The 13,580-nt window shown below is 36.8% G+C and overlaps 1 long non-coding RNA gene across 2 annotated transcripts in view; it reads left to right on the top strand.

The window, feature by feature from the left end:
* Positions 1-335: 335 nt before the first annotated feature.
* The window catches only part of LOC119700173, a 55,051-nt gene continuing 41,806 nt past the window's right edge, over positions 336-13,580 (top strand). For both annotated transcript variants that reach the window (XR_005256698.1, XR_005256697.1), the window contains exons 1-2: positions 336-502; positions 2,962-3,033. This is a non-coding gene — a long non-coding RNA (uncharacterized LOC119700173). The remainder of the gene's footprint in view (positions 503-2,961; positions 3,034-13,580) is intronic.

The raw sequence follows: 13,580 nt of genomic DNA, 5'->3' as shown, positions 1-13,580 counted from the left end.
ATTCCTAATAAATTGCTTATCTGGAAAAGAGACATTTGAATTATTCTTCCACAAGGACGTTTGGAAGAAATACAAAACATATGTTAAATATATGGGCTGTTTTTTCTTTATGGCTGAATGCATATAAATTAAATAATGTACTATATACTTTTAAATGTACCTAAATGTTATATTGAGTTGAATTAAAGCAAAATTTGGCACATATTTTTGTATTATCTTATAGTAATATTCATGCTGCAGAACAAAACATATTTCCCAAAGTTTCAGACCTTGTATCTGACCTTTAAATGTCCTTTCTTGAATTCTCACATTTATTTAATCTTTTACAGTTCTCTAAGGCAGAAGAAAAATTACTGAAAAATAATTCCATGCAATCCAAAAGACTTCGACCAGAGGGGATGCAATGCTGGATCTGATGGTCAGCAACATAAGGGATCAAATCAGGGACTTCAAAACTGAAGGCAGCCTGGTGGAGTTTTCAGTCCTAAAGGATATGAGTCAGGTAAGGATTAGAGTTTGGCACCTGAACTTTGGGAAAGTAAACTTCTAGCTCTTTAAGGACATAGTCAGTTGGATCCCCTGAGAGATTGCCTTCAGGTACAAGGGAGTGAAATGGAGCTGGCAGATATTTAAGGATGTCTTTCATAAAGTACAAGAAGTAGCAATTCCCAGGACCAAGAAATTGGGCAAGGAAGGCAAGAGACTGGAATGGCAGAGTAGGGAACTTCTGGCCAGACTGAAGGGAAATAAGCAAATGCCCAAGCAGACGGCAGGTGGCCTGGGAAGGGCATAGAGTTGATGTATGGTTCTGTACTTGGCAAAGAGTAGCAGGAAGGGCTTCTACAGGTATTTAACCAGAAGAAGAATGTCAAAGAAGGTGTGCTCTCCTGATAAATGATACAGGCAAACTGGTAAAAATGAAGAAGGTTGAGGTACTCAATTACTTTTTTGAGTCTTCAATGGCAGCTTCTCTTCCCACACCTTTTGAGTGGATGGATGGCAGGATGGGGGAGCAGTGTCCCTCCCACAGTAAGAAAAGATCCAGTACATGGCCACCTGAGAAATCTGAATGCACATAAGTCTATGGAATACACTGAGATGCATTCCAGAGTCCTGAGGAAATTGGCTGCCATTTACCTGAGCAGGGTTAGCTGCAGGAGGTGAATAAAAGCTCCCGGAATGACATACCTCTTTGAATAAAAAAGACCCTTCATCACACTAAAAGGAGTGTTATTTTTCGACCTGCTGTACTTTCACAATCTCTGGACAGGCATTACAGCCTCTGAAGCAAAGCAGTCTTAAACACAGCAGTTTCAAATCCTGCCTCCTCTGATATCTGTGGCAAAAATCCCAATGGAGACAAGATTTCACCATGTTTATTCAGGCTCAAATGTATTCCTTGATGTTTATGAGATCCCATTATGAAAACAGAATACTATAAAAGTTCCTTTGACGGCAATTTCCTGTCCACTGGCATAAAAGTAGGTCTGTTTTGGCACAATTATTAGCACCTGGCACAAAGCAGGGTTGCACCCACCCGTCCCAAGACTAGAGAGGAAAAACATGTATAACACAATGATTTTACCACCTCTCCTAGTCCTGTCTTCCATAAGATAGATCTCAGCTGACACAGACAACTGCATAATTTCTTCCAAAAATTACTTAAACATTGAGAAATTGCTTGTCCAATATGCTATGTGTTATATAGAGAATTCATGTGAATGTGAGGTGTTGTAAGGTTTTATTAACACTTATTTAGTGTTTCACCTTACATTGCTCACAATTGGCAAAACCACAGCTGAGTCACCACAACACATGGCCATCCTAAGTGCATACCAAGAAAGTCTTCATGCTATACTGCACCAGGAAGGCCACTGAGTCATCAGTGAGCACTTATTAAGTAGTTGACAAGAGTTATTCTCTTCTGGAGAGTAATTCTGGCTCATTATGGCATACCACAGGAAAAAAAAATGACACTTGATTTTGTTTCTATGATGTGAAGATGAAGATTTGATTTGCAGATATTTGAGTCTAATCAGCAAACTAAGGACAGGCCAGCTTAACAGACTTTTAAGCATGGGAAAAATAAAAACCACATACACTTTTTTTGTACACTAATGGTGTGCTTATTTGTCAGTCAAAATCTTCAATAAAGACACAAGTCATGGAAAAACAATTTAAATAAACCAGTTAATTCTAGACTGTGGCATTTTCCGGGGTATAGTTGACATATCTAATATGTGAAGGTATGTGACTGGCAATATGGCTGGCTTTATCATCAGAAGAATAAATTGTTACATTTATATCACAATACAATTATGGAGGGGAAGACTGCTTCAACAAATCTTTTTCTTTCTGCTGTCCTAAATTCTGTATGCATCTCTTCTGCTGACATCATGAATGTGACATTCTGCTCTTGGAAACAGAATAGTAGTTTCAGTATATTTGTCTTCTTTCCTTAGTGAGTCCCTCTATTACCAGCTTACATTTCCTGGTCCACTTTGATGTCCTATTTTGAGTCATGAGTTTAGAATCTTCCACAGTTTTGTCCCAAACTGTATGGATGCTAATATGTAAAAGAAAGATTGAAAGGGTTAGACCTGCAACTTGTTTCAGATGGAAAGGAAAATAAAACTTTAATTTTGGTTTACTATGGCCCTACAATTAATCCTGTGATAAAAGGGAATAAATTGAATGTTGAGAGTTATAATTGTAGCTAGATCTTAGATAGTGAGAACATCCTGCGACAAAAATCTAATCTATTCACCTCCATATCTGATATTACTAGTGATTTTCTCCTGTTCTTCTTTCCTACATATGTAGGGCTTCTTTCTTGGTTTTTTCATTTTCAGTTATTTCTGATTTCCTCACTTTTGCAATGTTGCCTGTAAATTTTCATATGAAAATCTTGTTCAGACTGGTAAGTTTTCTACAATGACAGTATTTTGCTTTCAATTGCAGTTTCATCCAGAATACTTCACTTCATAGAAATAAGACGCTTTGAGAAGTAGACGCTTCTGGGAATGAGAACAGGTAGCAGTACAATGATAGAGATACTAGACAGTAGCAAAAAAACCATTATTGTTAAAAAAGTTGTCGCTGGACTGTCAATAATCATGCAAAAAATTACAAAATATATTTATTTTGTTACCTTTTTTAAATGATGCTGTCATTCTGCAAGATTTATTCACAATTGCATTCACAACATTGAATTTATTCCCCTAATGGTATTTGGAGTGGCTGAATCAGTGAGAGCATTTGAATGTGTGGTGCCAGGGAGTCTAAGCTCTCTGTATTAGGATAACCCATTCCTGATTTCTTCTTGCATTTTAATGGAGTGACTCTTTTTAGATTTACTTAGAAATTCCTGTCTCCTATGCCAGAATGTTTGGCATCTACTTGGATGATTTACTTAGCTGTGAATTTACTATCTTGCTTTTAATTCCAGACAAATGATCCACCTACCTGATATTCACTTCCCTGTTATTTTTTCTAATAAATCTCAGAAATAGGATTGGTGTACTGGTTTGTGTGTTATGGTGATTTTTTTTTCCTAAAGTCTGCCAATTGTGTGTATTTTTTTTAGCTTTACAATCAAATAGTTTTGTTCAAATGATATGCAAAACCAGTCATACTCTGCCACTATAACTGTCATAGAGCATGAGATATCCATAGAGTGACCAAAGAACTCACATTACTGTGGTTGTGTTTGAGGGTCCCCAGGACTAGGGAAGAGATGAGAATCATGACTCCATGTTTCAGAAGGCTGATTTATTATTTTATGATATTATATTACATTAATAATGCTATACTAAAGAATAGAGAAAATAATTCATCAGAAGGCTAGAAAGGAATGGAATGAATAACAAAAACCCGTGACTGCTCAGATCCTCTACACAGTTGGACCAATGATTGGTCATCAAGTAGAAACAATTCATGTGAGACCAATCAAAGATGCACCTGTTGGTAAACCATCTCCAGACCCCATTCCACAGCCATCCAATAGTTATTGTTTGCATTTCTCTCTGAGGCTTCTCAGCTTCTCAGAAGAAAATCCTAGTGAAAGGATTTTCATAAAATACCACAGTGACACATTACTTAGCAGAAAGTTAAACATCTTGTGAGTTAGTATTTCATCAGATAGGCATAAGCCCATGTTTAAAGAGGAGAGGTAGCATGCTCCAAATCACAGAGCATGTGCCATGCTACAGCATTCTAGAGCAGTTAGAGCTCTGCTGATGATCAGGGCATTGATGCATGTCCATGCTTAGAGAGAGGAAAGATTCCCTGTTCAGAATGTCAGAGATACAAAGTGAGTATACCACTGTTCAAAAGTGAAGCAGAATACTTCAGAATGGAACATCATCTCCCTAAGAATCTTTCCAGAGTGTTGTCTGTGTAGCATTTATCTTAGGGTACAAGATTTGTTTATAAAATTATTTCTTTGTGTATGTTTTTGTTTGTTTCAAAAAAATAGCATCCCAGATTAAGTAAAGTGCCTCAGAATGAAATTTGTATCAACCAGTGGGTTGAAAGGATGTAGTCAATTAGCTAAACTGGAAGTAAAAAGAGATTTCTGCACCCTGGTTGCTTGGCATGTAGATGTTGATTTTGAAGGAAATGCAAATCTATTACAGAGCTTTGGAGATATACACTTAGGTGAACAGATTTTTTTTTCACAAAAGTTCAGCAGTGGAGATATTTACTAGAATGAAAGTGATGTTGTTTCAATTACCTTCTGTTTAACTTACAATGGCTTAGAGGGGCTTGAAGTTATTTCTGTCATGTCTTAAGAAATGTCAGGTAAAGTGGGACGTCTGGGAGCATTATTTCCCAGTCTCTCAGACTGGAATTGCAAGATTTTATAGAAATAAATGTTAATTTCAGGAGTCACTTAAACTTCTCTTTTCATTGACATTAAGCGCCATGGTTATGAAACTAAAAAAACACTTTCTCATATTTGATGGTGTGGGTGTTTCTGTCTGTACATGTTGTCTCCTGCCATCATTCAATGACTGTTTTTGTTTGGGCAGAGGAGTGAAAGAAAGTGTTGGGTGAGCACTGAACCACTGAATTTTCATGTACAATAAGAAGCAAAGCCTCTCCTAAATCTGGTTTCATCCCAAGCCTTTTTATGGAGGTCTCATTTGTGAGTATGCTTTCAAAGCATCATAGGGACTCCAAAGAACAGATGATTACAAAATCTTTTGGGGTGATTCACACCAGCAACATCAGAATTTGAGAATTTCAAATATTTGATGACATAGGGACCAAATACTATGTTAGACAAGTGCACCAATTTTGGATCACAGGGAACCAAATTATTTGTTCTCCAGAGTACCTGTGCTTCAAACCTTCTAACATGAGTGCAATTTTTAAGTCAGAGGGAATGGCTTTTTCACTGCCCTCTTCACAGAGGCCCTGCTGTTAGCTTACTGGCAACTGTTTTAATCATTGTAGGTGGCTAACCTTGGACTATTTCATGTTATTTTCTCCAGCATAACTTAATAAAGCAATGGAATATAGTAATTGATAAGGAAAGACAAGGTGGCACATGTATTACAGGAAGGAGCACTTAAAATACGAGATGCAGTTTTCAAAATACTTAAACAGTAACATTTTCACACTTTTTATTAACATTGGGGAGATTTTTCAGCCTATTTGTTGGGATTTTTTTCCCTTTAAGTAGAGATCTTGTTATTGCAATTAATTTCATTTTTTTCTATACGGTTATTCATGCATAAACATGGCTGTTAGTTGGTATCCAGAGCAACCTAATGTGCAAACTAATGGGAATAAAATATGTTCTACAATGAGCACATCTCATGTCTAGTCAGATGATGACAGCAATGCTTCTATTGTAGTCCAGATTTCCTTTTCTTTTATCTTTTAACCTTTGTTTCTTTTACTTTTCTGTACTCATGAGAAAGTTGCATCAAGGTGTCTTCAAAGGAACCTCTTTGGTTTTGAAGTTCAGACCACTCAGAAATGGATGACACATTACTGACTTAAAGGCAGAGTTTTAAAGTTTTTATAATGAGAAGTTTTATTTTCAAAATATAAGCTTTTTTGGTGTGCTCAGAGAGTCAAACATCTCCAGGAAAACTGCCACTTTTTCTCTTTTTCTTTTTCCCCCTTTCTTTTAGTGGTGCTTTTAGAGACACTAAATTATTTCAGTTCTTTCTGGAGGATTTTGTGTTGAAAAGCAGCCTTTGCTGAGGACAGTGTCATGTTTGCATAACTGCATGCCATATTTTTCCAATTTGCACCACAAGAGAAGAAATAAAGTTTATAGCATTTATCAGGCACTGGGTAGAGTGCCAAATCCCAGACAAGGTTTTTCTGAAGTCTGCACGTGCCATGAAGGTAATGGATAATGGATTGGTAGTAAAACGTCAATGCCAGGGGAAAATACTGGCCTGCCATGAAAGTCCCAAAAGGAAAAAGGAAATCTGTAGCATGAGAAGTCTATTGCCAAAAAGCAATGAGATCAAGTAAATGAGTGCAGCTGCCAGGCAGCAACATGAAGGACATTTTTATGCTTCTGAGCCTGTTTTTCTAATTCTGACCTTCCAAACTGAATAAGAACACACTAATGTTAATTCCTCCCATCAGGCCGACTGAGGTGCTCTCTCCCAGTGGTTCTGTGGTCACTGAATGGGAGCCATCAGCAGTGGCCCAAAGATGAGACTTCCCTCAGCAGAGCCACTCACAGGTTGGATAAAGCAAAAGACTCCTATGGAATAGACAACATTTATTTTCCATCCTTCAGTAGCTCTATCATAGAGAGCCGCATTTCTCTTCATGCTCACTGTTTATGTGACACAATCACATTTCAGCTTTCGTATTTCAGATATGTTTACCATACCACAAAGACACTGCTGAGCCTCTGCTAAAGTGGAGGTAGGTTGTTTTTCTGTGACTTAAAAGAAATAATAGCTTTATGTCTGATCTGATCCATGCTGGTTCATTAAAGGGAATTGGAAAGACAGAGTCCCAAACACTTAATAGGGCAGTAATTCCATTTTTTTTTTTAAGTCTAGTTTGGTTCACTGTGATATGATGGTGTATAAGGTATGAAATTCAGTTATTTTCTTAACAGAAGAGAGCCAATATATAACACAGCTGGCTTTAAACGGTACTAGGAGCCAAATATATATGAAATTGAAAAGCTGTGAAAACTGGGAGAAGTATTTTTGTCAAATAATACTTTTTTTCTGTCCTTAATTTTTTGCATGTTTCCTGAAATAGTGTAAACCATTATTATTTTAGAAATTAATTAAAATTTAGTCTTAATTGCATTCTACATGTGTTGCAAGCACAGAGGTATTTTTTTCTTTTACTAAAGAGAGAATTAAAAGGGTTTCTCAGCATTTCACCAGACAGAAAATCAGAGAAGAAAAAGCAAATTCCATGAGTAAGACGCTATCTAGAATTCAAGACACAAACTAGATTTGCCATGCTACTGAATACTTTCCATACATTCCTGAAAATATCGCTTGGTTTCTCTTGCACTTTGGCTTGGCTCAGCAACACTCCTGTACCTTGCAGGCCATTCTGAGGCAAAGCTGCAGTAAAGGCTTTGGAGAGCTCAGCTCTACAGGCACAATGCAGACATCCTCTATTGAATCTTACAGGTCTAATGATGTGATAAGGAGAGACCTTGCTTAGGGAACAGATTACAGAAAAAGTGTATCATGATCAGGTAGCGTGGGCTACAGAACTTCTAAAACTCATTAATAGCATGCAAACAGGAGCTCAGGGTTAATAAAAATGAGTTTAATCTATAAATGATGGCTTTTGTCTGTATCTTGTTATGTGTCCCAGCTGCTATTCAAGCTGGTGTTTGCAAAGGCCCCTGGACACACAAGTATCTCCACAACCACAAACCAAATAAAGGAGGTGAGTGCATGTTGGATTTAACAGTGAGGAGTAGCAGAGTTCCTAAATTATGATAGAAAATAATATTTTTTAACGTTTAAGCAGATAATGCAGTTATTCTTTGCTGTAAGTGAATCTTGCATATGCTGGAGATGCTGAGTTGGACTCTACAATAAGATGTGCAGGGGTAATTCTACTTGTTTCTAGAGCAGCTGAAGGTGCTCAGCTTCACCAGTTTCTCTCCCTGAGAGGCAGAAAGAAAGGAAGATTTCTTGCTTGCATACTGACCCTCCTTTGCATGCCTATGCAGATGACAATATGAAAACTATGATTAGTTTACACCACTTCTGGGAAGTGGTGCTGCTGTGCCTTGTTCTGAGATTTCCAAATAATGAATATTCTAACTTGGTTCTCTGGAAAATAATTTTTCTGTTGAAGGGAGTATGTTGCAATCACTTCTGTCATCTGCCTATATTTATTCCTTGTTAATCCATAGCAGTAAGGATTTGTAGTGAACATTGTCTCTAAATATCAGGATTAAATTTCTGCTGTATGTTCCTTGTATTGTTGCTGTTGCTCTTAATTACAGTCTAGCTTCCTTTTCTCTTTTAGTAGATATGACTATTATCTGGGATTTTTTTATGTATTCTAAAATAACGACAAAAAAGTTTATATATGATTATAATGTAATGCAATGTATTGATAAAATATTAGTAATGTAATTTACTCCTAACTAAGCAATAGTGGCTCAAATTTTCTCTCAGAATTTATTGATATTGAATTGATATGAAAAAGAAATCCTGAATGTCAGTGATATAATTTTATGATAATTTGGTAATCACCACACCCTGGCCATAGCCTCAGCCGTACTTGAAACTGCTGCATTACCTTAGCTCTTTCCTTTGCCCAAACATCTGCTATTCCATATTCCATGTTTGTTTTTAAACTAACAAAACACTCACTACAATCTCTTTTATTTTCTTATGAATCATATTCCTCACAAAAGTAAAATTGAAATATTTTTTTGTGTTAAGTCTCAATGGGTATGAGAGAGTTGTTTTTATCTTTCTGAAACTGCTTGACTTCAATTTTAGGGATGATTAGGAACCAGAAATGGTGTAGAAAAAATACCACAGTTTAAAAAGACGTGAAGGAGTACAATGTGTTTCATTTCTCATTTGCTTTAAGCTCAGGTGCCAGAGGTTACTGGTGATTGGTGCTGATTAAGCCTGCAGGCTGGGGTAGTTTTTTCCAGCCTAGATCTGAGAAAGGCTTTTCTTCTCAGTCGCCTCTTCTATATTGTTTTTTGGATTAGCAGAAGTGAGGACTTGCAGTATCAAAATGTTTGCTGTTGAGAAGTCGTAAGTTCAATTAATTTATTTGTATTTGGTGGTGGTGGCAGCCTGTGCTATTCCTAGGAAGCAATGGTAAAAAGGAAATCAGTGTGGGAGAGACATCCTGAGACTCAGAGTAAATGTACCAGAGGTAAGAGGAAAGGTAGATCTAGGTTACACTCAGCAGGTATGTTCTGGAGGAGGGTGACTTTCTACTTGGTGTGTGTGGTGCTCGTGTGTTGGCAATACTGTAAAGTGCTGGAATGTGGAATTGTCTGGGAGAGAGGAATCCTGGCTTTTGTGTATGTCTTCTTCTGGCTTTGAAAAACTTTCATATATGGAGTTGTTCTGATCCAAATATTGCTTTCAGTCAATATCATTAAGGGTAGAGGGTGCAAATTGTGAAGGAGCAACCCCATACTGTGTTCCTGTATAAGCTGCATCACTGCTTACTAATATGTTTGCTATAATTATATAATTAGGGAAGGTTTTGCCTTGTTTGTCCCAGAGCCAAATGATTTTGCATAACATAAATATTGATCTCCTCCCTTGCTTTATTGAATATTGAACTTTCATTCACTAATGGAACTGTACATGTGATCTTAGAAGAGTATTACACCATTTTTTCCTTTTTTTCACTTGGAGAATCTAATTTGGAAAGGATAAAGCAATAGGCAAAATTGCAGTTAAAGTAAGTCTGTTAATACTGAAAACTCTACAGAAGAAAATCCTTATTATTTTACTCTCTCTTCTCAAGCACAAATCATATGCTTCATTGGGAATTTTGCTTCTTGGTAAAACTTTAAATAAGTCCTTACCAATACTAAAAACCAGAGATGAAAAATACCCTTCCTAATTAATGAGTCTCTGAAATCAACAAGTAGCTTGCTTGTTAGATTAGACTTTTTTAATCTATAAAATATATAACTTCTCATTTGGTACATCTAGCCAAAAACACTGCAAAACCCTCCCTTGAGACGTAATCACAGTTTTCTTGGGCCTTCTGATATAAATAGATTTCCTTTTATGTCTTTTAAGAGGCATTAAAATGGAATTATCATATCATGGGAAGTAATGTGAAATTAAAAAGCACAGGGAATAGCGTCTTGAAGCTTCTTTGTTTCTGTGGGCCATGGTGACCTGGCAGGATCTGAGCAGTGTGTAAGTGAAGGCACCTGCTGCAAATTCCCTCCATAACTTTTTTACTTTTTTTTTTTTTTTTTTTTTTTTTTTTTTTTTTTTTTTTTTTCCCCCCGAAACTGCTCTTTGGTTCTCTGCCAGGGAGCTTTCTCAGTCAATCTGTTTTCATTCAGTTGAGACCAGACATGTTTATTTCATGCGTTTTCCATGTTGAGGTGATGTGGCTTCAGACTGCTCACTGAAAACAGTGAGGCCCCAGTCATTAATACTGGCTGAGGGGAGAACACGTTGTTGCCCAAGAATTTGGGATGGCATTTGCAAGTAGTTTCAGACATCCTTCATGATTTGGTAATTTTTGGTTGTGTAAAGTAACTGGAGGGTTCTGTGGTGAGTATACACTGTTCTGGGAGATGCCATGTCATTTGTGAGTGAGAATGGTCGTGGTTTGGTGGTTTTGGTGTCTGTTTGTTTCAGTTGTTTGTTTTTCTGGACTGCCTGACTACTTGATGTAGGCACATACTAAAAGACGGGACAATTGGGATTTGTTATCACTTTATGAGGCATTAAATATTAATTAGTGCTGGTGTTTAGGTTACAGAAGGAAAAAAATAATCAATATCTGTGAAGAACAATAATGAAGTTTTGGACAATAGGGAATATGTTTAAATATCATGTTTGACTTAATTACTGTACTTTTTTAATAGTGTTTGGGGGAGCACAGTATACTCGAAATAGCTCACCAGGGCTGCTTTGAGTTGTTTTAATTTAGAGAATTAAAAAACTTTTAATGGGAAAGTAGCCTCCGAACAGAGAGAAAAAAAGGAAAACAGTAAATTTGTTTTGATTTTCTTTGTCTTGTTAAAGTATACAAAACTTCTAGAGAAGTATAGTTGTGTGGGTGGGTATATCTGTTTATCTATTTACACACTTACATGAATATGTACATATCATAATGAATTTTACCAGGTTGTCAAGGGTTGGAGGTACTTTTTTTGGTCCTTTTGATAAGCGGCAGAAGTAGCACCCAAAATACAAGTGCACCATAGGGCTTATTTAGAAACTTCTAAGAACATTCTCAAATGACAATTTTTGGTCAAATGCTGCATCTGCAGGCTTTGGTATGGAACAGTCTTAAGAATTGTCATGCTGTTTTAATAATTGCAGCAGCATGTATGGGCCAACCAGTAACACATTTTCTTTTCAAGCTTCTAAAAGAATTTCAACAGCAGAAATTGAACTGTCACAACAGCGGTAGATGTTCTTACAGAATTGAGCTTTGCAATAATTTTCCCTTTGTACTATTATGACGTTGGACATTGTGAGCCTCAGCAGGCTCTGTGAGTGAAATCGGAACATCGCAAAAACTAAATTCCAGGGCTGTCAAGTCGGGACTCAGAAATAATATTAACTTTTGTAGCACTCTACATTTTAAAAGTCTTCTGTGTAACACTGAACATGGCAACAACTTTGGTGATTGCTAAATGGAACCGTGTCTTTGTTTGTGCCTCAAAAAAGCAGTTATGACAAATAACCTGAGCAGAGAGAGAGAGGAGGGAGTTTGGAGAACTGTATCACTTCATTTCACAATTATTAGTTATTATGACAGTGTTCATGTCACAATTATTATGTTATTATGGCACAATTATTATGTTATTATGAGATTTCCATCAAAACAATGCAGAGGGCTTTCAAACTGAGCTAATCTTAACTGGTCTAAGTGTCATGGGCATTGTGGCCTGAGTTTTGTTAGGAGTTACATAGCCTAATGAATTAGAAAAAAAAAAAATGAGAAAAAATTAAGCATGTCTGTGAGTACAGGCTTCATTGATCTGAGTCCTATTAATTTGTGTGCAGAATTGAGAGCAGATTTAATATTGCAGGCCTTCCAGTTTGAATTTTTGGACAAGGCTAGACTTCCAAACAGATTCACTGTGAGCCCACTCCAAGAGCAGGAAAAATTCCTGTTGTCCCTGAAGATGCTGTAAGAGGCCTCTAGATTTTGATCAAAATACAGAGGTAAACAGGATAGAGCCAACTGACTGTAAGGCAAAATAATAGCCTTCAGCTGAATATTCAGAGAAGCTGAGTATCTTGCCAATAAGGCTTTTGACAGTCTTGTTATTCTGTTTGTCTGCTTTGAGTTCGTGTTGTCAAAATCTTGCAAATCACTTGCAAATGGATATATTTTTCAGGCAGGGCTCTTTAAAGGTAAGTGACTTTGAATTTCATGATTGCAAACCAATCAACAAACACGACTGCAGTTGCCATAAAAAATTATCTGAAGATTTAATATTGTAGAAAAAGTGACATAACTTTAGGTTAAAGGAACATAATGAAAATTATTTGTCATATACAGTTTTAAAAGATATACATAAGCTAAACCAATAGAACAATCACACAAGCATTCATTTTCCTGTGGGCCATCTACAGTCTACATAAGATGCAAAGAAACCAATATAGGCCTGGCAAAATTCCATTTGCTAGACATTTATGAAGAGAAGCCTTTTACTTTTCGATGAGGTATTCCCACAGTCTGGAGAGGATATCAGAAGTGTAAGCAAAAATTTCTGAAAGAAAACCAAGAAATTTGTTACACTGCTTTACTCACTGGCCTGTCTTATTTGAAATACTTTAGTTTCCATAGAGCCTATAAATTCTTTCTTGAAAGTTCAGTAAAATTTTGTAGCCCTATAAACATCTGAGCTACAAATCAGATTTTGTTCAGAAGTTTGGGTCTGTGACAGGAAGAAAATAATTAAAATGATTCCCTGAGACGAAAGGGCAGATTGAATATTTTGGCAGAACCTAAGACATTTTCATTACTGGTATTAAGGGATGAAGGTTCCCCTTGCGGTAAGTATACCTTGGGTTCTCCAGCAAAAGTGACTGACAATGAAATTTGTAAGTGAATTAGTCTGGCAAAAAAAAGCAAGCAAAAAAAAACCCAAAGAAGGGAAGGAAGTAGAGAACATTTGAAATGCAGCTGAATTTGCTTGTGGATATTAAGTGACAGTAGAGGAAGTAGGGTTCTCATTATATCTAAGTCTATTTGCATGGGAAGGGCTGGCAAAAAATACTTTGCATGTTCTTCACAGAGCTCTGATCGCTGTCACCCCACTCTCCTCACAGAGTCTAATGCCATATTTCACATAACTTGATCTGGGACCTAAAAAGTCTTTTGGAGAGAAGTGGTAAAATTATTTCAGCTGTTGCTGGATTTGGGTT

This window comes from Motacilla alba, chromosome 4 (assembly GCF_015832195.1).
Source record: "Motacilla alba alba isolate MOTALB_02 chromosome 4, Motacilla_alba_V1.0_pri, whole genome shotgun sequence".
Taxonomy (NCBI): Eukaryota; Metazoa; Chordata; class Aves; order Passeriformes; family Motacillidae; genus Motacilla; species Motacilla alba.
Note: the sequence above shows the minus strand (reverse complement) of the source record. Positions and strands in the feature narration are given on the sequence as shown.